The following is a 4,975-nucleotide window of genomic DNA, read 5'->3' as shown; positions in this document are numbered from 1 at the left end:
GACAGTAACGAGCGTCGACAGTGGGCGCAGCGCCAGTCTCAGCGCAGCGGAGGCTCCAACGTGGCGTAGCCTGGTGTAGGTGGTGTAGGCCTTCTGCTGAGGTGACGACGCAGTTTCATGGTTTGTCTTTCGTGTCAGGTTAGCCTGTACATCAACGTACATCAGCAGCGCTTACACGCTGCCCCCTGCTTCGCTTGCGATGGCACCAACCAGGAAAACTGTTACGTTAAGCGGCGCAGAATGGCAGCAGCGTCAACGGGCGAATCTCGCGTTGGTACGGCGAGAGACACGTCAGCGTGTCTAACAATATTGTAGTAGCAGCCTAGTGTCGACCGCTGAATAGCTGTCAAGTCTCAACATGATTTGGAAGCGCTTTAGGAATGGGCGGGGGGAGGTGGAGGCAGGGTTATACCGCGTACTCTCGCCCCCCCTCCACCTGGGTACGTGCCTTGTTTAGGGTAATGGTATCGGCTAGGGATGGAACTGTTCGGCGAGCCCCCTCTAGCGGCTGGAACTGGTGCCTCTGCATCGCAGCATCAGCTCTCCTGTACAGTGGAATCATTCCGAACCGTCCTCACAGCCATTGTTCTGTCTCCCTCGAGGCTCTGATGAGTGTTTCCATTCCTTATATATTCGAACGAAACGAATATTCGACAACTTACAATAGCGGATTCCAGAATCAAATACCAATCGAAAAGCAGGGTCCATTCGATTCGTATTCGAAATTTGGAATATTCGCACACCCCCTAGTTTATTGTATCTTTGAGAAATATCGATTCTGAACGTTCACGTGCAGTGAAGACGCGAAAAATAGAAAAATAGAAATAGACGCCGAATGAACATCCGCATCCTTGCACATGTGGCACAATTGCCTGTAGTTATGCTCAACCAATTGCGAACCTGCCGTTCACAGTATTACACTCTCCTTGGCTGCCCGAACTCAAGTGCTCTTTTCTGTCAGTGTCTCAATGTCGAATTCGTAAAGCTTAGTTATGAAGTTCGTCAGGAAAAGAAAAACGCATTTAAGCATCTGTTAGTTAAATATTGTACGTAGCATTAGAATTTATACATCGGATAGTAACTCATTAATCTGCTAAGTTGAAACTTCCAGTTTAATAATTCTGCTTACTATATTCAAGTATTTTTCTGCTCAGTGGCAGTGAATATCTCTGCAGTAAACATTGCGAAGACAAAGTACAAAGTTAATGGACGCCCTTCGAGTGCCCGTTAATGGATAGCGTTCATTAATGAATTCCTCGAGCCGAAATGAGGACTACTTGGCATAAGTCATAGGGAGGTTACGTTGAAGCTCTGTGGATTGCAAACTGGTCAGCTTGCAAGACTTATCCACTTGAAATACATTTCCAGGATGACATCGGTTTGAGATATTATTTCCCTAAGTGTGGAGCAAAAATACATGGGCGTTCCAGTTACTTTTGTGCTTAAATGCGTAAAAGAGCGTTTTGGTAAAAAAGTAAGTGGACAACAGTAAATTTTTTACGGCAAGTCTGATGGAGAAATGTCTCCAAACGGGCTCATTCGGGAAATTCATACCAAGCGGATACGCCTTGCAAACTCACCGGCTGCAATTAGTAAATTGCAATATGTGCCGTAAAGTAATCAATTCAAAAGTAATTAGCGGATTTTCGTTAAAACGTTGATATGTGTTTCGATTTTTCATGCAAGTAATGTCCACCTCTCTGGATAATCCAGCTCGAGGACTAGAATTATGTTATCTGCAACAGGCTATTTTTTTTAATTCTATAAAACTTAAAAACGATCACCCTGTAGGTATTCGCTCGTTGTCTAGATGCCGTCCTGCTCGTCGGTCGAGTGTCGTCATTCTAGCTTCGTTATCTAGCTCTTATCATGTCGTTGTCTATATATATATATATATATATATATATATATATATATATATATATATATATATATATATATATATATATATCAAATAGAAGATCAATGAAGATATAGATATAGACATATGCACACACATGTATCAGCGACTCTTATGAATTGCAAAGCGACCTCGACTCTGTCTTTGCATGGTGCAAAACATGAAACGCGACATTCATTTTTTTTCAAAATGTAAAGTTCTGCAATTTACAAATAAAAAGCATCCATTACCTACCCAGTACTCTTTAGGCGACAGTAACTTATCGTTTGTTAAGAATTACAATTACATGGGTGTTATCTTCGCGAACAACCTTTCTTGGAACGACTACGTAAACCATATTGCTGCCAAAGCTAGCCGTGTGTTAAACATTCTAAAACGCAATTTCAAGCAGGCACCTGCTGATTTGAAGGAGACACTCTACTTGAAAAACGCGCGTCCCATCTTAGAATATGATTGTGCTACTTGGGACCCTGAAACAAAAGCAATTATCAGCAAACTTGAACGAATTCAAAAACGAGCAGCAAGGTTTGTGTCCGCACACTTCTTCACCAAAAGCAGCTCTCAGATGGGCAAAAATTTGGGCTGGCCTCTATTGCAAGACAGACGCAAATACCTTAGACTTAAGCTATTTTACAATATTTTTACAGGCGCAACCGGTTTGTCTAAAGATTCACACATGAAAGCTCCCAGCTATATATCCTCCCATTTAGATCATTCTTTAAAGGTTCAAGAATACCAGTGCCGTATAAATGTCGGTAAAAACTCATTTTTTCCCAAAACAGTGCATGACTGGAATAAATTGCCAGAAGAAGTTGTCTTAGCCTCGCAATCTTCTTTTGAAAATGCTCTGTCACGCCTTTTGTTGAATTCACTTTTGTTGAAATATTTTTTGGTCTATGTTGCTGTGCGTTTTCGAATTTTTTGTATACCCTTGTTCATAGACAATATTTGCGTCTTTCTTGCTTTCATGATTGTTTTGTTATCAGTTTTCTCAGTATTGGAATGCGTTGTATTTTATTGTTTGTTGTTTGTTATTTACACAGTGTCATCTGCATGACGATGTATGTTTTCTAACGGTACCCCCCCTACAAGAATGCCCTCAACGGGCGCTGTAGGTACCTGAATAAATAAATAAAACATGAGCACCTATTTTCTTCTGAATTTCTGACTCTCAAGCTAGAACACATGATGTTCACAATCAGTAACGCGGCTTCCTCCGGCAGACGAAAGAGTCGTGTTTAGCATCACAGTCTGCATTCACAGACTGCATTCGCGTTATTTCGGAGCGAAAAATTCTTTTCTGAGTAATATATTTGATACAGTCGGTCAGCCACGACGTTTACTCATGCGTTACTCATGCTTACGATGAATTCGTGCAGTTGCTATTAAGCTCTCTGTAAGGTTAAAACTACAACCTCCATTACGAAGCGCAGTCTAATAGTTCCGGGACTGAGCTTCAGCAGAGCAAAGCACTCGCAAACGCCGTTCCGAAGTGTGCCGATTGTCTCCTTATGCAACAGTGCACTGCTCCCGAGTGCACTTCCGCTTTTTGCAAGCTTCCCCTGCATGTCCTTCCATAAAGGTGTCAGCGCTTTCTGAGATTTTCGCTGCGCCTCTTCGATGTCTTCAGGTTGTCTTCAATGTCTCTTGCGATACAGATTTGGAAACAAGTTACCAGAGGCTAAGCTCGGTGACTTACGTGGTTAACAATGGTGACGCGGTGCGATTCCTGCATAAAAACATGTCAGCTTCCAGCTCTCTGTGATCGGGACGTGCCGCTGTGCCGGAGCATCCAATATCCCCATGTGACACAGCCCGGACTTTTCATAGCCGAGCGCCTCGCCATGAATTCAAAGTGCAACAGATCAACAAATCAATGAGCATGGTGCTGTTTGTGATGATGGCATTCTGCTCCTTCTTATAACTTGAAGATTGCGAGCTCTTCCCCCGTGAATGACTTAGCTTGAACTCCCGATCATTACCGTAGACTAAAGTCTCATAAACGGTAATATAGCAATCCTCATGAATACCGTATTTGCCAACGCCTGCTGGCGAAGGTCATGGCGGAGTTCTAAGTCCCAAGTACATATTCTTTAGATGTACTATTAGATGCAGCTTACAAAACTGTGATATCCTTTGTGATTGCTGAATTACAGTATTGTGAACTTGACAGTTTAGTTTTCTGAAACTTTGCGATTTTATACAATAATACGAAAAGGTTGCCGACCTAGATTAAAGATCCACTTGACACACTAGTTTATAGCCATTTCTTTTAAATGCAATAACCCTCATCAAGTTTGGTGCAGTGGTTGCCAAGAAAAACGATTTCTCCCATCCCACGTATTTAGATAGGAGCCCCCGAGCTAAAGCTTCCTCTTAAGACATTACACAGGACAAGTTAGGGGCTAGAAGAGAACAGACAAGGTGAAGTGCCAACTCACACAACTGGTTCGTTGTTCTTAACGGCATGCGCCTTACGTATAGAAGAGGCGAAACGCGAACTCACAACTAGCCCCCGTCACAGGATTACCATGCCTCGAGCGGCCAGTCGCGCGGCAATTTTGCGTGTATTCGCGGGCTTCTTTCAGGCTCGGAAAAAAAACATTTGTGTAGCGCGTATTGAGCAACAGAAAGCTGTGTCGGGAATCTTTCATGGTGCACCACAATTTTCTCATTGACACTTTCCAGTGACTTACAATACTTGATAAGTTGATTGAATAATTAATTAATACTAATTACGTAATTAGGCGGAATGCAAGAATGCTCTATCTCCAAGTGATGGCAAACAACATTACCTCGGTTCTGTCCAGTTACGTTGAATTTGCATGTCTTGGTGCACGATAGTTGGGACACCCTGTATAAGCTGCAGAAGCAGAATCTAATGCGAATACGACATACCCCAAACCAGAAACAGTCATCTTTAGTGTGTTCTTCAAAGGTCGGTGTTAAGTCCATGGTCTGACGCACTGTGGTCCCCTCATATTACTAAACATAAGAGGAACAGATAAATATGGCGCAGTGAAGAAGAAACTGAAAAAAAAAGTTCTTTCAGCATGAGAATGGAAAAAGATCTGC

The sequence above is a fragment of the Dermacentor albipictus genome, chromosome 1, assembly GCF_038994185.2.
Source record: "Dermacentor albipictus isolate Rhodes 1998 colony chromosome 1, USDA_Dalb.pri_finalv2, whole genome shotgun sequence".
In the NCBI taxonomy this organism is placed as follows: Eukaryota; Metazoa; Arthropoda; class Arachnida; order Ixodida; family Ixodidae; genus Dermacentor; species Dermacentor albipictus.
The sequence above is the reverse complement of the archived record's forward strand: the minus strand, read 5'-3'. Positions refer to the sequence as shown.